This window comes from Heterocephalus glaber, unplaced genomic scaffold, assembly GCF_053883595.1.
Source record: "Heterocephalus glaber isolate CG9 unplaced genomic scaffold, H.glaber_assembly_v1.0 deba00001613, whole genome shotgun sequence".
Classification (NCBI taxonomy): domain Eukaryota; kingdom Metazoa; phylum Chordata; class Mammalia; order Rodentia; family Bathyergidae; genus Heterocephalus; species Heterocephalus glaber.
Genome location: NW_028258384.1, coordinates 39088592 through 39111555, shown reverse-complemented (window position 1 = coordinate 39111555; position 22964 = coordinate 39088592). Strand labels below are relative to the sequence as shown.

General features: G+C 37.5%; 1 protein-coding gene across 3 annotated transcripts in view; it reads left to right on the top strand.

Moving 5' to 3' along the window:
* The window catches only part of Trpc5 (transient receptor potential cation channel subfamily C member 5), a 320316-nt gene that overhangs the window by 98407 nt on the left and 198945 nt on the right, over positions 1-22964 (top strand). For 2 of the 3 annotated variants that reach the window (XM_021241600.2, XM_004861421.3), the window contains exon 3: positions 6578-6717. The gene's annotated coding sequence lies outside the window, so the exon portion shown is untranslated. The remainder of the gene's footprint in view (positions 1-6577; positions 6718-22964) is intronic. The other variant, XM_004861420.3, reaches the window with a different exon arrangement.

Below are 22964 nucleotides of genomic sequence, written 5' to 3'. Positions count from 1 at the left end.
TCCTCTGGAGATATTCCAGGTTCTGATGGGAGGTGATGATCCCTCCAAGTTACCAAGCACAGTGGTCTGGTGTGCCTTTACTGCAGAGATTCTCTTCACTTTTCCAGTGGGCTTCAGCTATCATCAGGGAGCCTGAGAGAGGCCCTCTCTCTCTTGTTCACTTCTGCAGTTCAGGACAATGGCCTTTATGTCCCCCTGTGCCTCTGTAGTGTGGAACGGGGTAGCTGCACAGCCAAGAGGCCAGAGGCAGGGTGGGGTGGGGGAGCTGGCACTGTTATTGTAGGCTCCCTCGCGGCTCCAAGGGCAGCTGGCGGGTGTGCCCAGGGGGTCCTTAACAGCTCTTGGTCTCAAGTAGGCATAGCCAGCCGGACAGAGCTGGGCTCAGTCAGTCCTGGGCGCTCTGCTCCCCACACGGCTCCATCCGCACTAAAGATCTAAATGTTAAAACAGAAACAATTTGCTGGAAAATAAAATAGGTAGTACTCCTGAAAACATAGTACTATGTTTTGTGTTTAGATGTCCCCTGAAAGCCTCATGCAGGGGCGGTGGAAATTTTCTTTTTCAGAGGTAGTTGAATCTGGAATGTGTCATGCTGGTGTTAAGGGCGTGTGATTACTAAACCACTACACATGAGTGAGTGGTTTACCTAATCCAGATAGAATGGATGGGATAAAAGAGGCAGAAAGACGTGGCCAAGGTCTCTTGTTGCCTTTGCTACGTTGTGCACACCATGTTGTTTCTCCTCTGCAATTTCTGTTTGCCACCTCTGTCTTGGAGCCAGCTGACTATGGACTGAAACCTCTACAAACTATAAACCAAATAAATCCCTTCACCTCTAACTTTGGGTGTCAGGTATTTTGTCTCAGCAACAAGAGAAAAGTAATTAACACGTACAGGCATAGGCCAGGAGTTTCTGAACAGAACCCCAGTGGCACCAGAAATAATACTGACCCTCAACAAATGGGATCAAATCCAATTAAAAAGCTCTGTACAGCAAAGGAAACAACCAACAGAGTGAAGAGACAATTTCCAGGATGAGAAAAATATTTGCCAGCTATTGTATGAACAGAGGACTAACATCTAGAGGATATAAAGAACTCAAAATAATTAGATCTCCCAAAATAAAAGACACAGTCAAAAAATGGACAATGAACATGAATAGAAGAAGCACAAATGGCCAATAAATATATGAAAGAATGCTCATCATCACTGGCCATCAGAAAAATGCAAATTAAAACTACACTCAGATATCATCTTACCCCAGAAAGAATGGTCATCATCAAGAAATCTAATAATAACAAATGCTGGAGAATATGTGAGGAAAAATAAACACTTTTACAGTATTGATAGGAATGTAAACTAGTACAACCACTAGAAAATCAGTGTGCAGATCCCTCAAAAAACTAAAAATAGAAATTCCATTTGACCCAGCTATGTCCCTTTTAAGTATCTTCCCAAAAGCATTAAAATCATCATATTACATGGGCCAGGGATTTAGCTCAGTGGTTCTGCTGCCTGCCTCAAAAGTGCAAAGTCCTGAGTTTGAACCCTGGTACCAAAAAAAAACCCCAAAAACAAAATCATCATATTACAGAGATACATGCATGTTTATAGCAGCACAATTTATAATAGCTATATCTTGCAAACATTATACATGTCCACCAATAGATTAATGGATAAGGCAAATGTGGTATTGAAAGATAACCTTGAGGCATTCCTAAGCAAATGGATGCAACTTGAGAACATAATGTTAAGTGAAATAAGTCAGACACAAGCATAAACATCACATGGTTTCTCTTACATGAGAAACACAAAATACATAATTATACAAATAAAGAGCAAAATAGAAGAGAGATAAATAGGAAGTAGGGAGAATCTCAAATACTCCCCCAAATTACATATTTCATTGTTTCAGAAATATTCTAATATATATGCTAATTTGTTTCATTTACCATGCTAGTTTATATTAGGTTGTTGAAAAGAAAGTTTTGTGTTGTTATCTGTTTGTTTCTCCTTTGTTAGAATCTTTTCAGTCTGTGTCTTGTACTTTGAGTAACTATTTTGAAGATAATGATACATGGTATATTGACTATTGATATTCTCTTATTATTTTGTTGTGAAATTTTGTTTTATTTTTTCATAAAATTAAAAAGTGCAAAAGTTCGTCACACGATTATATTTTCAGTTTCTTCCTGATTCTAAAAGGAGTCACAAAACCATTTTGATTAATTGCCTACTCTCAAACTTAATTATATTAAATCAAATGAAGGATTGCTTAATGCATGTTACTTATTCTCTTTTTGAGGCTTCTGAAGCATCAAGAATATCTGTCCAGTTTTTGGAAAATTTTAAAAATGCCCTGTCAAGAGTATAATAGTCTTGGCACATGATACTACATGTGGTGGAGATACCTACCTCAATACTGTATTGCATTTTGTACTAAAAAGTCAAGATATAAGCCAGATGTGGTTCACAGCTGTAATCCCCAGAGTCTGAAATGCTAAAGCAGGAGGATCACAAGTTCCAGCCTAGCCTAGGCAAATTAGCAATTTAGTACAGCCCTATCTCAGAAGTCTCAGAGTTTAATAATAAAAATGATAACATCAATAATAAAGAACTGTGGATATAGTTCAGTGTGAAGGTCCTGGGTTCAGTCCCCAGTACCAGAAAGAAAAAAAAATCAAGACAATAAGCTCCTTCAGCTCTATGTGGTTTGGAGTTGATGTGTTTGTCTTTCTAATGCCATCGTAGTCCAGACAATTAGAAAGAGAAAAAGAATTGGAGAGGAACCACTGAGAGAGGGGAAGAACACTTCATATATGCTAGGCCAAGGGGACAGTGCTCCAAGAGAGTAGAGAGAATTCAGACATACAACTCAGATGATCTCCCCCTGATAGTCTAGTAGGGTCAGGTGGGGGTGGGGATGTGCCTGCATCATTATTACGGTGTCATTATGGAGATGTCTGCTATGTGAAGATATTCACTGGACTTCTCAGAAGCAGCACTGAGCTGAATTTAGGGTTAGTTTGAATCTCTAGCAGTGCAAAACAAATGTACAAATAAATTTAGGATGAGAAAACTGTTGGCCATCCACCACATGTTTTCTCGTCTCATCTGTAAGCCTAAATTCTGAGCTGCTACCTTGCCCCCCCCACTGACCCCAGGTTTTTGTTTAAGATTTTGTCTAGAACCAGAGATTGGGAGCCTCTACCCTAAATATTTCACTTGGGTACTTTAGCACTGTTCCTGGACTGTTAGGCAGTATGTGCAAAACTTATGATACAGGTCCATGAGTTCTAGTGGACCTGTGTTTTATAAACACAGAGAGTTTTTTCGCCACGAAAGTTCATTGTGACTCATGTGATTATATGAATTTAACATGGATGGGAAATTGAAAGACTTCCTAATTTTTAAGTCCTCTTCACTCTGGAACATAAATTCACATCCCCAAGCAAATATCTGTGAATCACAACATTTTATTTGGAGCTTTAAACTCACAAACAAATATAGTAATCCATGGCTTCAACAACCTTTCCAATAGTTTTTAGAGTTTTTAAAATTTTCCTACTGCTTACTCATTATGAAATTTTCTAAAATGTTAGAATGTTATCCAATTTTAAAATAAGAGGAATTCTCATCAATTGCAATTTTTCCAAGGTTTCCTTTCAAAAGGAAGAAAAGCTATAATAGAGAAAATATTTTCATTTAAAAATGTAATTATTGATCTATGTATATACAAATTAAAAATAGAAAATTGAATTTTAAAAGTCTATTTTTCTCTTCCTTGTTCCCACCCCCACCCCATCCCCCAAATAAACCTCACATTTCTCAGAAGACTGCAAACAATTTCAACCTTTTAAAAAATGTTATTTTATAAACATAATAGGATGAACTCTCCAAAATGATTTTTAAATGTAGCCAAAAAGAACAGACCCTCAGTATCTGCCACCTCAAGCTGGCAGGATTTCAACTAAGCCCACAGCATTGATGAGTGATGCCACACAGTAAAGATGTTGTCCCTCCAGATTTCCCTCTCCAAGGGCTTTTGTCAATATTTCCAACACAAACTCTTTGTTTTATCGTATTTTACTCACCAAACTGATTTCATCAATGAAAAATTCTATGTCAGAGTCAGATATAGCTGTCCCTGGAATGGAATTATCTTGGATTGTGTGCTTCATCCTTAGAGTGAGGGACATTACTTTTAAAAAGAATTTATTTATTTAGTCAATAAATAATTCTTGAGGAATCAAAACATTCCAGACACTGTTCCAGCCAGTGAGAATAACAGTGAACAAAAATAGTAAAATTGCTGCCCTTGTGGAAATGACATTTTGATGAGGTAAGACAGATATTAAGTAATAAACAAATAATAATATATCAGTGATTATATATATATATATATATATATATGGTGATAACTGGTATGCAGCAAAGTCAATCAGAATAAGGTGGCTAGGGAATATTAGAGGTTGAGATGCTGTTTTATACTCAATGATCAAGAGTGGTCTTTCTAAGGAAGTAAGAAAAGAAGTGATAAAGGTAAGGGCATATCTAGAAGAGGAGTATTTATGCATAAGGAAGAACACGTGTAAAAACTCTAAAACAGGAGTGTGTGGTTGGTATTTTAAAGAAATGCTAATTCTGTTCCAATGCAAAGAAGGTACAATAAACAAAGGAGAAAAGAATCAAATATGAGATAAGAGAGGTAACTAAGAAGAGAACAGACACAAAAACTTTTCTCAGTCCTGTGAGTGAGCCGGGGAGCTATGGGAGACTTTCAAACAGAAGAGCAGTCTGAGATAACTTATGTTTTTAAAAGATCATTTTGTTGTTTGAAGAAAAGATAAAGGGGAGCCTGTAGGCAGGTGGGCAGGTATAAAGGACAGAAGCAGCCAGGCCAGTTAGGAAGCTATTGAAATAATTCAGGTGAAAAGAATTGGAGACAAGTGGGCAGATGGTAACAGAGAATGCAGTAAAAAAAACTGCTCAAGTTCTAGATATGTTTGGAAATACACACATACTATATGTATATGTGTGTGTATATATATATATATATATGAAGTATATGCATATGAGGAATGAAAGAGGAATTAAGTATTCATTCATTTATCTAATAAATATTTACTGAATGATCACTATGTGCCAGGTACTGTTCTATATGCGTCGGATATAATAGCCAACAACACAAACAAAAATCTCTACCTTCATGGAGCTTATTTTCTAATGGATAATAACAACTAACATTTTTTAGTACTTCCTATGTTCTAAGTACTTTGTTTTGTTAACTAATTTAATTCTCACTACAATTTAACCAGGTCTATAAATATCATATTATCCCCATTTCACAGGTGAAGAAACTAAGGCGCAGAAAGAGTAAGTAGTTCCTTGAGGTCTCACAATCTGTTATGTAGCAGAGTTGTTTCAAACCCAGGAAATTCTGCTTAGAGTCAAAATCAAACTGTTCCACTCCACTGCCTCTTTATCAGACCAGTATTCCCACAACAGGAAGACATTTTGGGTTCTGTTTTACTTTTGTTCCCCTATTTATTTTTTTTTTTACCATATTTGATGGGTGATTTCCACAGAATATGAGAGATATTTTACTGACCAAAGTTTCTAGATTTTTCTGGTGCTATCTCATGCTTTCAGCAAGCTTCATATACTTCTGCTCTTAGCCATACTAGTGGATAACTAAAGCTAACAGGTACATAACACTATCACACAATATTCTGTGTCAAATAATACAGGGCATTCTTAGAAAGTACCACTCAAATCATTCCATTCCCAGGCTACCAACTTATGTTCAGAATCTAGCACTTTTCAATGGCAACTTTAGTCATTCCTCACTATCCGAGGGGAACTTTTACCAGGATCTTCTGAGGGCACCAAAATCTGCAGATGCTCAAGCCCCTTATATAAAATGCCATACCAATTGCACACAATCTACCACATCCTTTTGTATATGTTAAATTCTGCTAGATAGCTTATCACACCTCATACCATGTAGACAGTTGTTATACTGCTTAGGAAATGACAAGAAAAAAGTGTACATGTACATGTTCATATTTTCAAATATTTTCCTCCATATAGACTACAGGAAGAAATTTTTAAAGTTCTAAATCTCCCAGCTGTTTTATGAAACATACAAAGATCACTCATTGCCAATTATTTCAGAGAACAGCTTGTACTGTCTTCCCTCAATATAACCTCTTCTCCCCCACTGAAGATGACAAAACCCTCATATTCCCAAGTCCTTTATATAAATGGTATAGTATTTGTACATTACCCCATATACTTTAAATCATCCCCAGATGACTTATAATACCTAATACAATGTAACTACTACACAGTTGTTATACTGTATTGTCTAGAGAATAATCAGAACAATTTGTAATGTTCAGTACAGAAACAAATATTTTTACTTTTATTACTTGTACTACTTAAATTGGTATTTCTTTGTCTATTTCTATATATGATTTCTATATCTGATTTCATTCAGATGTGTCTCTCCCAATTCATTTTATAAACTCACTGAGGTTAGTAGAGCTGATCTGTTCATGTTTTTACTTCCCAGCAGCACCAGTTATGGGGATCTGCCCACAAGTGAATGTTTAATAAGAGGAGCTGACTTGCTGCAATCAATGAAATGCTTTAAGAATCTGCTTGTGATTCTGTATGCTTTCATCTACGACAAGATTGATATCAGAGTTGCAGGTAAAATAATAGCTGCCATTTCTTTCAGACTTAATTTGTGCTTAGTGCTGTTCTAAGTGTTCTCTTCATGCTCTATCTCATTTAATTCTGCATTAGGTACTCATTATATTCCCCATTTTTCAGATGGGAGAATGAGACTCGATGAGATGAAAAACCTCTTCAAAGTCACTCGGACAGTAAATGAAAGAGCCACGGGTATGCCCAATGCCACAGCCAGTTTTCTTAACCACTGAAAATTTAAAAAAATTTATATCTTCAGGTTACTGCTAAGAGCTTTAGTAGAGTATAATTGAAGTACAATAATATTTAAAGTGTACAGTATGGTAAAGTTTTTTGTTTTGTTTGCAATATTGAGAACTGAATCCTGGACCTTTGTCCTGAGCTACATCCCCAGCTCTCTTAATTTTTTATTTTGAGACAGGGCCCCATTTAGTCATTGAATTGCTCAGTCTGGGCTTGAACTTATGATCCTCTTGTGTCAGCCTCCCAGAATGCTGGGATTATAGGTATATGCCACCACATCCAGCTAGCTTGGTACATTTTGATGTAGATATACACATATGAAACTATCATCATAATCAAGACAGATGGAAATATCCATCACTTCAAAAGTATCTATGCTTCTTTGTAAGACCTTTCTCCCACTACTTTCTGTTTCCCACCCTATTCCCCAGCACAAAATATTTTTTGATTGTGAGAGGCAGTAATTTATAAAAGTATGAAGTGAAAACACCAGCCTTATCCTTAATATACTGAATTCATTTGATTAATGTTACAGTTTACCAGTCTGTGACTTGAGATTCTCAATGCTGAGCTTCAACTTCAGGTTGACATCTAAGCTAAGTACATTAGGAATAATGATGATACATTCTGAATTATAAAGTTTATCTAAGTAGTCGGCTTAGCTGATTGATCTCTTCTTTTTATGAATAAAAGATATGAATTATTTATCAGATAAACTGAAACCCCAAAGATTTGACTCCATGTGTTAGGAAAAATTGGGTTGTTATTCAAAAGCTTTGAAAAATCTCTGTATTGCCTACTAGAGAGATTTCCAGTCTGTGACAGAGGGAGCAGTGCCAGTCAGCAGCTAAATTCATTTTTTAAAAATTGTGCCAATTTTTAAAAATTGTACATTCATGTGATGAATGTACCTAGAAGTCATAAATTTCCACCAGGTTCGTTAAAAATGATACATAGGAGTTCTAAAGGGCTTTTTCTGGTCAAATTGATTTATCTATCAGCTTTTCTTATTTATTTGTGCATCCTCCAGCCACACATTAACCTAACATTTTCACTTTAAATGGGGAAGAAACCTGAGAGTGAAAAAGGATTGTGTGAAAATCCTTACCCTGACAGACCACACTGCCTTTGGCCACTGTCACACACCTGTCTAATTAACAGCCTTACTTATGAAATGGGATGATAAGAAAGGAAAATTAACCTCATTTAAATGGTGAGAGAATTAAATGCAGTATAATATCATAACTATATGGTTCAGTTGCTATGCCATAAGGGACTCTATGCATGAAGGTGGACAGGTGGATGGAGAAACCTTCCTGAAGGGGGAGTTATATATAGTCCCAGAGGAAAAGGAGAAAGCATTCCAAATACATCTAAACACTAGCATATTCACTGGATTAGAGGCAGGAAAAAGTGTAGCAAATGCAATGGATTTAGAAAGGAAAAGGATAATTCCCTTCACTGAAGGTCTCTAGGAGCCTTGAATTGCTGATTTAGAAGAGACAGACATACACAAAAAAGGGAGGGTGAGGAAAGACAAAGAACTAATGAGGTCAACAGAGTAGGTATCAATTAATTCTGTTTATTCACCATATTCAATGACAATCAGAAGTCTGGGTCTTTTAGTTTAAGACATGCCCTTAGAATGGCTTCTATTAGCAGCAGCAGTTAGCATAAAAGAAAAGAGTAAGCAGGGGGAATAAATTATGCAAGCATTTCCACTAGATTATCCCAAAAAAAGCTAAAAGCATTCCAGGATGGCAAATGTGCAAGACAGTCTAATCTCTGCAGTAGGCCATCTGATAGCCAAACACTTTTGATCCCCACCTCCTCCACTGAAGGGAGGACACAGCTCATGCAGGAGCCCATAAAGCAATGAATCATTTAACAGAATAGAGGAGAATAATCTTCAATTATTTTCCTTTGATTGGGAAGAAATGGAATCTTGAATTTGCAAATGCAGATAAGTGGGAATAGCCTGGTGAATCTGGGTACATAGAGTCCCTAAATTCTGAACAGCATTCTTTTCCAGTGGAAGAGGCCACTCCATCCCCAGTGGGAATGGCCTCCTGACCCCTATCTAAGAGGCTTAAACTTGCATTTTCCAAAGAAATTCAAATGGCCTCCCTTGAGGCAGTTACCTTAGAGGACAGACTATCTCACTACTCTTCTTTAGTTCTAGACCAATAACTAGACTAAGCCCCAGCAGGACCCTAAAAATGAAATACAATTTATGAACCATGAGAAATTACACAACTTGAAAATAACTACTTGAATTTTCAATTGTATATAGAAAGAAATCCAGGAAAAGTGCAAGATTGAATATTAAAGATGTGGGATAATGATGAAAGGAATGAAAAGTTGGATGACACCAAATTTCTTGATATGGGCTAAGCAGAGAATCTGTATATAGCATTGCAGCTTGTGAAGTAAGAAACGATGTTAACAGTTTGTGTAATTGATTTGCTGAAACAAGAGTCAAAAGGTCCCCCCAGGAGCAAGTTAAAAATGACAAACTTGCTTTAATTTAATGTAGAGGAATAGATTTAAAAGTGTAGAGAAACTAAAATTTTTGTGTAAATTTTTCATTTAAGACCCATCTTTGAAAGGACTAGACAACATCTTTCACCATGACTGAAAAATAAATTTGTGAGGGGATCCTCAGCATCCTTGAAGAATTCTGTGATGACTTTTCTCTATATGACAGACTTTATAGTAGGACCTTCAATAACTCAATTGAGAACTCTAAATTCAATGATAATAATAGGATCCCAAAAAGGCAGGGGCCAACTGTAGTACTCACCCACAAAAAGCAACATGGGTATGGATACTATAAAGACAGGGGACTCAAAGCAGCAATCAGAATAGTCTCTTTATGCTGATTTATGGTATTAACTAGTCATGGAGTTCCTAAAAGTGAAATAGAAAAGAAGCCTAATAAATTGTTACTTGATCTGTATAAGCAGTAAAGTTCTAGGTCAAGTGAAAAAGTCTAACTTGCATCACAAAAACAGCCAATCAATCCCCTGTCTTCAGACAGTTTATAAACTAGCAACTCAGGCCGGGGATTTAGCTCAGGGGTTCCAGTGCCTGCCTTGCAAGTGCAAGGTACCGAGTTCGATCCCTGGTACCAAAAAACAAATAAACTATAAACAACTCTTTGAACAAAGGGGAGGCCAGGTCCCCTTAAGAAAGGACCCCAGTCCATTATCATAATTTATAGTGCTAATCTTTCTCCTAGCTTTTGTCAAAGTGATCTATGGCCTTTTGCCAAGGTAAGTGTACACTGGGGAAAAGGAAATAATCAGACACTTCAGGAAGTACAGAGCACACTGGCTCAGAACTGACAATAATCCCAAAATGTCAATGTGGTTCACTAGTCAGAGTAGGGGCTTATGAAGGTCAGATTATCAATGGGGTTTTAGCTCAAGTCTGTCTTACAGTAGATCCCTGAACCCATCTTATGGTTATTTCCCCTATTCTGGAATGCATAATTGGACTAGGTATACTCAGCAGCTAGAAGAATCACCACTTTTCTTCCTTGACTTGGATATAAGGGCTCTTATTATGGAGAAGGCCAAGTAGATGTCACTACTGCCCTTTCCTTAGAAAATAGTAAACTAAAAGCAATACCCCATTCCTCTAGGAACTGTACAGATTAATCCCACCGTCAAGGACTTGAGAGATGCAGGATTGATGATTGCCACCACACCTGATTCAACTTGTCCATTTGGCCTGTGCAGAAGACAGATAGATCTTGAAGAATGGATTATTGTAAACCTAACCAGGTGGTGACTCTGATTGCAGCTGCTGCACCAGGTGTGATTTCAGTGCTTAAGCAAATTAACATACCCCTGGTGCCTGATATACAGCTACAAATTTTTCAAATGTACTTTTCTCCTCTCTGTCAATAAGGACTACCAGAAGCAATTTCCTTTCAGCTGGAAAAACTAGAAGCACAGATTCATGGTCCAGCTCAAAGGTACCTCAACGGTAAAACCTTTATGTCAAAAATTTATTCTCAGGAATCTTTATCAACTTTTCCTTCCACAAGATGTCACACAGATCCATTACACTGATGACATTATGTCGAATAAACCTAGTGGAATAGAGATAGCTACTATTCTAGATTTATTTGTAAGACATTTGTGTGTCATAGTGTGGGGGAAATAAATCCAACAGAAGTTTAGAGGCCTTCTACCTCAGTGAAATTTCTTCAGACCAGTGGCGCATAGCATGTCAAAGTATCCCTTCTAAAGTGAAGGCTGATTTGTTGTATCTGACCTTTCCTACAACCAAAAAGAGAGGCACAATACTTGGAGGGGATTTTATTCCTCATTTGGATGTATTACTCCATCTTGTTACTAAGTTACCCACAGCTGTTAGTTTTGAGTGGAGACCAGAACAAGAGAAGGCTTTGCGATAGGTCCAGGCTCTGCCACATGGACCATATATATAGTCCAGCAGATCCAATGGTGTTTGAAGTATCAGTGATAGATAGAGATACTATTTCAAACCTTCAGCAGGACCCCATAGGCCCTTAAATTTGAAACAAATTCCTGCTATCCTCTGTGGATAAGTGTTGCCCCTTTGAGAAGCAGCTTTTGGCCTGATATTGGCCTTAGTACAAATGGAATGCTTGAACCGAGGCCACCAAGTTATCATGCAACCTGAGGTGTATATTATGAACTATATGTACATTATAAATTGACTCAGCAAGCCATGAAGTTAAGTGTCACTCCATCAACAAATAAAATCAGTCTGCACACTATCAGGCCTGAGAAGGCACTGAAGGCTCAAGTACATTACATTAAAAAGTGGTCTAAATGCCTATGGTTTCCTTTTCTACTGTACTGCCTTCTGTCTTCCAGCCTAACCATGGCATTGTGGAGTGTTCCCTATTTATGCAGAGGAAAAGAAGACCCAAGTCTATTATACAGATATTTCTGCATGATAATATTTAAGTACTACTAATATTACATAAGAAGATTTAAGTTTGGAGATATCAAGGCAAAGAGTAAACATCACTCAAGCACGTTACTTCTTCTAGGGAATGGACCAGTGTGTTTTCCATCATGCACAAAATAATTGTCATTATATCCTGAATTGTGAAATTGTTATTGTCATTATTTTGAGATTATGATTTAAGGAGATGTGTCTAGGTGTCAAATTGACAAGGGGTGGACTTGTGATGTGTAATTTATATGCTAAATTAATTGAGCCTTAGAATACCCAAATAGTTAAATATTATTCTGAGAATAGCTGTAAGAGTGTCCCTGGATAACACTGACATTTCAATTGGTAGACTGAATAAAGAAAATCGCCCCTCCTAATGTGGATGGCCTTCAATTCAATCAGTAGAAGGCCTGGATAAAACAAAAAGGCTGACGCACCCATGAGTAAACAATGACTCCTCTTCCCTCATAACTTGAGCTGAGGCCTTAGTATTTTTGTCTTCAGACTTGACCTAGAACTTTGATGGGGGGGGGGGTCCCTCAAGTCTGCTGGCTTTTAGACTAGAACTTAAATCATCGGTTTTCCTAATTCTTAGGGCTTCAGAATCAGACTGCAATTATATTATCAGCTTTCTTGGATGTCTACTTACCAACTACAGATCATGGGATTTCTCAATACCTATAATTATGTAAGCCAATTCCTCATAATAAATCTATCTATAAATCTACCTACCATCTATCTACCTACCTACATACATACTTATGTATCCCATTGGCTCTGTTTCTCTAAAGAACCTGATGAGTTCATAAATTTATTGCAAGTTTGTTTATATAAATTATGTCTCGTATACAGCTTGCAAAGGGTAAATGTATAATACTCTTTTATTTTAAATTTTATATACTCATAGCATATTGAATAATATAGAGTATTTTCAATTATTTTTTGCTGAAACTTGTTTCACTACAAAGGCTATGGTGGCAGCTGATGAAGAGGTATAGTTCTGATACAAACACAGGTTGAAATTCTCATTTACATTCATGAATGAACCTAAAGTCAAGCAACAAAGATGTATTTTGGAATTTCATCCATCTGTTAATGACATAAATGAATTCTTTGCTTGGTCTGGAATATTCTTCAAATATTAAAAGACTATTTCATCATTTTTTTCTTTTTTCTTTTTTCTGTTTTATTAGTATATGTTCTCATTACACAATGATTACATACCTTGGGCAGAGTTGGTATAGGTACATAACAGATATCAATTCTTTTTTCCCCCTCCCTTCCCCCTCCCTCCATTTTTTGATCCCATTCCCTTTTGCAAAATATATCTCCCCACTTCCTATTATGTATCTTTTATTTTGCTTTATATTTATATTTGAGGTTTCTCACATAAGAAAAACTGTGAGATAGTTAAGCTCATGTATTTGATTTATTTCACTAAACATTATGGTCTTGAGGTGCATCCATTTTCCTAAAATGACTTGTTTATCCTTTGTTAAGGCAAAACAGTACTTCACTGTGTCTAAATACCACATTTTCATTATCTTTTCATCTGTTGATGGACATATAGGCCACATGCAAGATTTAGTTATTATGAATTATCCTGCCATAAACATGGGTATGCATGTATCACTGTAATATGATGTCTTTTAAGACTTTCAGGAAGACATCTAGAAGAGGAATAGCTGAGTCAAATGGATTTTCTATTTTTAGTTTTCTGAGGAATATCCACACTGATTCCATAGTGGTTGTACTATAGTTTATATTCCCACCAACAATGTAAAAGGGTGTCATCACCCCCCCCCCAAGACTTGCCAGCATTTATTATAATTTGATTTCTTCATAATAGCCATTTTTTCTGGAATAAAATAAAAGTTCAGTGTTGTTTTTACTTGCATTCCTCTAGTAGCCAGCAATGTTGAACATTTTTTTATGTATTTATTAGTGATTTGTACTTCTCCTGAGAAGTGTCTATTCATTTCAGTTGCCCATTTTTGATTGGGCCATTTATTTTGAAGGGTCTAAGTTTTTTGAGCTCTTTATGTATTTTTAGATATTAGTCCTTTGAAGAATAGTTAGAAAAATTGTTTTCTCATTCTGTAGGTTGTCTCTTCACTCTGTTGGTTGTTTCCTTTGCTGTGCAGATCTTTAATTTGATATGGTACCATTTGTTAATTCTTCTTACTATTTTTTGTGCTAATAGGGTTCTGTTAAGAAAGTCCTTCCCGCCAGGCTGGAAATTTAGCTCAGTGGTGCCTCTGCCTGCCTTGCAAGTGCAACATCCTGAGTTTGATGCCCTGTACCAAAAAAATAAACAAACAAAAGAAAGTCCTTCCCTATGCCTATGTCTTTAAGAGTTTAACCTATTCTATCTTCCAGAAGATTAAGTCTTTCTGTTTTACTATATATATCTTTGACCCATTTTGATTTTTGTTTGATACATGGTGAGATATATGGGCCTAAATTCGATATTCTGCAAGTGTACAAAAAATTTCTGAGTAGTATTTATTAATTCTTTGTATTGTTTTATAGTGTCCACTTCATTGATTTCTGTTCTGATTGTCATAATTTCTTTCCCCATACCAGCTTTGGGTTGTTCTTGTTTCTAGGACCTTGAGGTGCATCATTAGGTTATTTATTTGGGCTCATTGTTTTTCTGATGTGAGCATTCACAGTTATAAACTTCCATCTTTGACCTATGTAAATTGTGCCCCATAAGTTTTGGAATGTTGTACTGGCATTACCATTTAAAATTTTAAATTATTATTAATTTTATAGGTACATTTTAGGTATATGGTATAATGTCATTCATCATTGGAAATTTGTACCTTTACATAATCTCTCTTGGTTCTTATCTTTTCACCATTCTCCTGCCCTCACTTCACCCCTCCCTATTTACAAAGACTTTGTTTCCATATATTAATGCCATTCCCTTCTTTCCTTTCCCCAATCCCACTCACTTCCCGTTCCCCTTTGGACCTTTTCTTCCTATTTCGCATTATCTATTATGCTTTTTGATCCTTATTTATACTTTTGGTTTTTCACACCAGAGAAACTATTCAGTATTTATACATGTCTGTCCTATTTATGTCACTTAAGACTATTGCCTCAATGTGCATCCATTTACCTATAAATGTCTCTAATTGCTCATTCTTTATGGCTGAGTAGTACTCCATTTTATTAAAAAAAACACATTTTCTTTATCCAGTATCCAGTTGATGGGCAATTGGACTATTTCTATGTTTTAGCTATTACAAACTGTGCTGCTATGAACATAGGTGCACATATATCGCTGTGGTATGATTCTTTTAATTCTTTGGGGAAGATACCCAGTACAGGAATAGCTGGATCAAAAGGGACCTCAAATCCTAGTTCTTTGAGGTATCTCCATACTGATTTCCACAGTGGTTGCACCAGTCTACACTCCCACCAACAGTGGTGCAGGGTTCCTTTTCCTTCACATCCCTGCCATCATTGGTTATTGGTAAATTTCATGATAACTCCCATTCTTTCTGGCGTGAGGTAGAATCTCAGTGTTTTTTCATTTGCATCTCTAGAATGACCGGTGATGTTGAACATTTTTTCATATGCTTATTTGCTGTTTCTGGTTTTTCTGTCTGAGAAATGTCTTTTCATTTCAGATGCCCATTTTTGGATTGAGTCTTTAAATTTGGGAGGTCTCATTTTTAAAAATTTCTTTATATATTCTAGATAGTAGACCTTTGTCTGAGAAAAAGCTGGTAAGAATTTTTTTGCCACATTGTGGGTTGTCTCTTCACGCTGTTTATTGGTGGTTTCTCTTGCTATGCAGAAGCTTTTTAATAAGAAGAGATCCCACTTGTTGATTCTTTGTGCTAGTTCACATACAATTGAGGTCTTGTTCGTGGAATCTTTTCCTACGTCAAGTCTTCCAGAGTTCTACCTAACCTCTCTTCCAGCTGGTTTAGTGTTTCTGTTTTAATATTTAGATCTTAAATCTATTTCAATTTTAGGTTAGTGCATGGAGAAATATAGGTCTAGTTTTAATGTTTGGCAAGTTGAAACCCAATTTTTTTCAGCACCATTTATTAAAGAGGCTATCTTTCCTCCAGTGAGGATGTTTGGGCCCTTTGTCAAAGATGAGGTGGCTGAGTGTGTCTGGAGTTGTTTCTGCATCTTCTAATCTGTGTCACTGGTACTCAGGTTGGCTTCTTTGCCAGTACCATGCTGTTTTTATCACAGTAGTTTTGTAGTATAGTTTCAAGTTAGGGGTTGTGATACCACCTGCCATGTCTCTGTTGCCTAGAATTGCTTTTGCAATTCTAGGTGTCTTCTAGTTCCAAATGAATTTTTTGATTGTTTTCTCAAGATCTGTGAAGTATACAGTTGGAATTTCAACTGAGATTGTATTCAATCTATATAGCAATTTTGGTAGTATGGCCATTTTCACTATATTGATTTTTCCTACCCAGGAGCAAGGATGTCTTTCCACAATGAGTCAGTTGTTCTATTGGTGTATAGGTTCTTAAAGTAGGTATTGATGATCCTCTGTATTTCTGCTGGGTCTGTTGTAATTTCACCCTTTTCATTCCTAATTGCATGGATTTGGGCCTTTTCTTTCCTTTTTCTGATAAGGTTGGCTAAGGGTTTGTCAATTTTTTTATTCTTTAGAAGAATCAACTCTTGGCTTCATTGATTTTTTTTTGTATCATTCTCTTAGTCTCCATTGCATTGATTTCTGCTCTGATCTTTATAACTTCTTCCCTTGTATGAGCTTTGGGTTTGTCCTGCTCTACTTTTTCTAGAGGCTTGAGGTTCAGCATTAGGTTCTTTATTTGAGCTCACTCTGTCTTCTTAATGATTATTCACTGCTATAAATTTCCCTCATAACACTGCTTTTATTGTGTCCCATAGACTCCAATATGTTGTATTGACAATGTCATTTAATTGTAGAAACTGTCTGATTTCTTCATTAATCTCCTCTGTGACCCATACATTGTTTTGAAATGTGTTGTTCAATTTCCATGTATTTATTAAATTCTTGTGGTTTCTTTTGCTATGGACTCCAATTTCATTGCACCATAATCTGATAATATGCAGGGGATGATTTCAATTCCTTTGCATTTACTTAAACATGTTCTATGAGCAAGTATGTGGTCTATTTTGGAGAATGACCCATGTGCAGCTTAAAAGAATGTGTATTCTGATTTTTGGGGTGTAACACTCTGTAAACTTCTGTTAAGTTCATTTGTTCAAGAGTTTGAGGGGGCCTGGGATTTAGCTCAGTGGTGCCAATACCTGCCTTGCAGGTGCAAGGTCCCAAGTGTGATCGCCAGTGCAAAACAAAAAAGTTTGATTGAGTTCTAGTATTTTGTTGTTTATTTTCTGTCTAGTTGGTCTATTTGCGAGGGTGGGATATTGAGGTCCCTCACTATTATTGTATTAGTGCATATTTGATTTTTCATGTCCATTGGTATTTGTTTTATATAGTTGGGTGCAGTAGTATTTGGGGCATATATATTTATGATTGTCATCTATTCCTCTTGGATTGTTCCTTTGACAAAGATGTAGTGACCTTCTTTGTCTCTCTTAATTAGTTTTGGTTTGAAATCCATTTGATATGCAAAGAGGATAGCTACTCCTGCTTTTTTTCGGGTTCCTGTTCCATGGAATATTGTTTTCCACCCTTTAACTTTCATTTTATGAGTTTCTTTTTGAATTAAGTGTGTTGCTTGTATGCACCATATTGCTGGATCTTGCTTCTTGACCCATTCTGCCGGTCTATTTCTTTTGATTGGTGAATTGAGGTCATTAACATTGATGGTTATAACTGATCTGTATTGACTTGTCCTTGTCATGACTTTTTCTTTTTGTTGGATTCTCCCCTTTTGCATTTAATTTCTTGTTGTGCCTGATGGATTCATTCTGCTGGTATTCCTGGGGGGTTGTGATCCTCATTATCTTTTCCTAGGATATTGTTTTAAAGCTTTTGGAGTGCTTGTTTGGTATTCATGAAGTTCCTCAGGTGTTCTTTGTCATGGAAGAATCTTATTTCTCCATCAATTTTGAAAGATAGTTTTGCAGGGTACATCAATCTGGGTTGGAGGTTGTTTTCTTTTAGGGCTTGAAATACTTCACTCCAGGCTCTTCTTCCCTTGAGGATTTGTGTTGAAAAGTCTGCTGTGATTCTAATGGGCTTTCCTTTGTATGTGATTTGTTTCTTTTCTCTAACTGCTTGTAAAATTTTGTTCTTCTATTGGGTTTCTGGAATCTTAACTATTATATGCCTAGGTGTAGATTTTCTTTTTAATCACGGCTAGTTGGAGTCCTATATGCCTCACTTATCTTTGTGTCAAGCTCTTTTCCCCTGCTTGGGAAGTTTTCTGCCATTACTTATGTGAGCAGTTTTTTTATGTTCTTTGCACTCTCTTCTGTTTCTTCATTGACTCTGATCAGTCTTATTTTATTCCTCTTCACATAGTCTAGGAGCTGCTGGATTGATTTCTCATGGTCCTTTACTATTTTTAAGAAATCTTTCTTTTCCTGGCAACTAATTGCAATCCTATCTTCTATATCTGATATTCTGTCCTCACAATGCCTCATTCTGCTGCATAAGCTATAAATGGAGTTTTTAATCTCCTGGAATTCTGTTTGCATCTGTTTTATGACTCCATTTCTTTCCTATGCTGAAATTCCATCATGTACCTCAGCTTCTCTATTTTTTTTAATCTGTGTCTGCTCTAGCATTATTTATCATTTTTGCACTATGGGCACAATCTCTGTTGTTATCTGAGAAATTATTTCTGATTTCATTTTTTCCAGATCCTCTTTCATTGCCAGTTCAGGGGGTCCAGGTAGTTGAGTATGAGGTTATTCCATGATGTTGCCCTTTGGTGTTGCCTTAGGTAATTTGGAGGTCTATTTTTGACAGTTGTTTACATGTCTTCTCATTTCAACAGATGCAACATGCTGCACCTTTGTTAAGGCAACTTTTTGCTCACCCAGCGGTCTTCAATTCACAACAAGCCATCCAGAGGCCTTTTCTCTGCTGCTCACCCTTGTCCCAATTCTTGGGTTCAGAATGGTAGACTTCTGGATGTTCTTGGGGTGGGGTTCTGGCTGGGGCCTGTGCACACTTGGGATGGTATCTTGCCATGCCTCTGGCTGTGACTTGTTTCCTCTGTAGCTGTTGTCTGGGAGAGCCTTTGGATGTGGGCTGTGGGCCCAAGCTTCTGGGGTCTGGGCAGGCCCCAAGTGGAACCTGTGCACATCTGTGCAGCTCTGGTCCATGGAGGCTTTTCGGTTGAATCTGTGCACACTTACCTCTGGATTCCGGGCAGGCCTCTGACTATTGCTTGTGAGCCTGTACAGCTCCTTTCCAGGTGGGTCTTTGGCTGGGGCCTATGGGCCCAAGCTGCTGGTATCTGGGCCAATTCTTGGCTGGGACCTGTACATACCTGCCCAGCTCTGGTCCATGCAGGCTTCTCACTGGGATCTGCATGCATGTACTGATGGAATCTGGGTGGGGCCTGGGGTAAAGTGATCTTGTTTGGTTTGAGAAATGCACAGAGGAGCAGGTTGGGTTAGATGGAGTCTACTTTGGAAGGTACCTATTATGGGCCACTGTGGCAGTTGGTGAGCCTCTAAGGCCTCTCTGTTATCCTTTAATGCTCCTGGGAGTCTGATGTCAGATCTTTGAGCTAGGGCTGTGCTCCTGGGACTGGCAGCTTCAGTACAGGATAGCCCTGCAGAAATGTTTATCCATATTCCAAGGGTAGCAGAGATTACTGAGTCTGCTATCTGGCAAAGATGAAGGCAGACTCAGTGGAATGGTTGGGTGGTTCCATTAAAGGTTTGGATAATTATAGCCACGTGAGAGAATGTCTTACTGAGGTATCTAGGAAGGGTCTGTGTTGTGGTGTTAGGGTTTAAGAGGGTGAGTAATATTGAGAAAGAACAGATTGAAACAGGAGAACACAGAAAGTAAAGATGGTGATTTTTTTCCAGGGAGAAGTCTGAGAAAGTTCTCTGCATCCATAAGTCTTAGTTTATGGTATCTAGGGAGGAAAAGGCTGAATAATGAGGAAATTATTCTATTAGGATGGTCAAGAAAAGGGCAAAGTTATGAAGAGAGAGACTCATGGGGATGTCTGACCATGTATTTAATCTCTTCAGTCACAGAAGAAAGCTTGGTGATCTTCAGGGATGTGTGTTTAGTTGGTGTGCACTACTGTTTTAGAGATAATTGAACAGAGGAGGAATGACCTTTTAATTTTGCCACTGTTAGGGTGGTCAGGATTACTTGGAAGGGCCCTAATTTTAATCCCTGAGAGGGGTTGTAGAGCTTTATATATACCCAGTCTCTAGGTTGTAGGATGGAGGAGTGAGGGTGTTTAGGCTGTTGGAGGGTTTGGGGAGGGTGGAGTCAGCATAGTTCCAAATGAGATGCTTAAGGTGTTAAGTAAGAAATTGGTAAGAGGGGAGGGTAGGTTTGAATTGGAGGTAGGGAATGTGAAGGCAATGAGTCTTCCATATAGAATCTCAAAGGGGCTGAGCAGACATTTGTAGGCAAGAGACCTGAGTTTGAAAAGGGATAAGGGTAAAAGTTTAGTCCACTCTAAGTGGATCTGGAGGCAAAACTTGGTTTGGCTCTGTCTAAGAAGGCAATTAGGCTTTTCCACCTTACCTGAGGATTGAGGTTGATATAGGATGTGGAACATCCAGGTTATATTTAGGGAGGAGGCTAACTGTTGGGTGATCTGTGAGGTAAATTCAGGTCCATTATTGGTTTGGATGGAGGTGGGGAGTCCAAAGTAGAGCATGATTTCAGTGAGTAGGATATGTGCTATTGTGGAAGACTTTTTATTTGATGTAGGGAAAGCCTCTATCCATCCTGAGGTGTCAACATCCTGAGGTGAAAAGGTGGTATCCTTTTTTTTTTCACCACAGCCATATGAGTAAAGTGTATTTGCCAGTCAGTTCTGGGGGGAATCTCAGAAATTGATGTATGGGAAGGGAGGTCTGAAGTTGCTCTGGGGGTTAGTGGTTTGGTATATGGAACATTGAGTGATAATCTTTTGCAAGGAGGTCCTAAAACTAGGGGTGAGAAGTATGTGAGTATGTCAGAATTATAGCAGAGGGAATGATCCAGCATGGAACTGGTCATGGAAAGATGAAGGGAATTTGTTTTGCAAGCTTTTAAGAAGGACCTTTTTAATGGAGAAACCACTACTGTTCCTCTTGTCATGTCCCCTGTTCTTTGAGTAGAGTTATTTCTTGGAGTGGTAGAAAGGTATAAGAAGGGACAAGAAGGGAGAAATGGAGAGAGGATTGGTAGCTGCCTGTTTTACTACTCTATCACCTTGTTATTTCCACAAATGATATGTCTGAGATGTTTGTCACATAAATTAGGTCTTTGATGGCCTTTGCAATGAATGACTGTAGCTCTATGGGGTAGAAGAGTCAACTCTAGAAGGTTTTGAATTAAGGGCCCATTTTGTATAGGGATATTATTTGCACTTAGGAATCCCCTTTCATGATACATTTGGGCATTTGAGTGCAGGATATTAAATGCATAGTCTATAAATATTTATGGTTTTATCTTTTGTAAGAATGAGAGCTCTAGTGAGTATGATGAGTTCTGCCTGTTGTGAAGTTGTTCCTGTGCAGGGAGGGCTGCCACCATGATTACTTCTTGGTTAGGGTAGCAGGGTTGGCTGTCATGATAGCTTTTAATGATGGCATATCCTGCCTAGGAAAGGGTGGTGTCTGAAGCACTTCCATCAACAAACCAGTCAGAGGACGCTGGCATATGTTCTGAGGTTATGTGATGGAAGCAGTGAGAGTGAAATCAGGGAACTCAGTGCACTTTATTTTACATGTTGGGGGTAAAGTCTGGGGATTCAGATACTGGGAGGAGGTTGGCAGAGTTTAGGTAGAAGGTAATCGAGGGTTGTAAGAGCTGAGAGTGTAGTACTTGAACTCAAGCCAGAGAGCAAAAGGTTAAAGCACAATGACTGAGAAGATTACAATACAGTAATATAATATAAAATGATAAAGAAAATTCTAAGAAGTACCTTGGAAGACAAATGAATGAAACTAACTCTGGAGGAAATACAAAATTTAAATAGCATCTATTAAAGAAAGTATATTCCTAGCTTGAAAACCTACCTATATGACAACAGGAGGATCATATACATTTTAACTGATAAATTATATCAAACATTTAAAGCAGGAAAAAAGAAGGAACACTTCTCCTCTCATTTTAGGAAATCAACATGGTGCTAATCCTAAAACTGGAAAAAACAATAATAGAAGAAAAAAGTATGAACATAGATAAAAATTTGTTTCACAAAACAAACTATTAGAAGTCAGATCTGGCAGCAGGTAGAAAGTGGTTTTATTATAGGGATAGCAGTGTTGGTTCAGCATTGGAAGATGCACCCCCAAAAGTCATCACTTTAACAGAAGAAAGGAAAAAGCCATATGATCCTGTCAATAGTTGGAGAAAAGGTATTGGACTAAATTCTACAGCTGTTCATGGTAAAAGCTATCAGGAGACTAGAAGTAGAACAGAAACTTCTCAATAGATTAAAGACGTACTCCATACTTCCAGGAAAAATGCCTTATATGAATGGAGAAGATGCAATGCTTTCTCCATAAGGTGGGGAACAAGGGAAGACATGCCCACTCTTCATCTGTCCATTAAACTTTGAAACAAAGGCCTAAACCAAAATGGTCTGGCAATAAAATGACACAATTAGGATAGTATTGGCAAGGTAGCAGCAAAATCTTTATATGTAGATGAAATGATCATCTACAGAGAAAATACTAAGAAATCTCTAGGAGCCCCTAGAACTTGTATTTGAATTTAGCAGGATTAGAAAACACAAGGTATATATAAAAATTCAGGTGTATGTATACTTGCTATAAATGAAGAATTGGATATTGAAATTCAAAAGTTATGCAGAAGTACAAAGGACCTAGAAAAGTAAAAAAGAAATGAAAAAAGCAGTGTTGAAAGACATTTAGTACCTAGTTTTAAGTCTTCCTCTAAAGCTACAGTATTC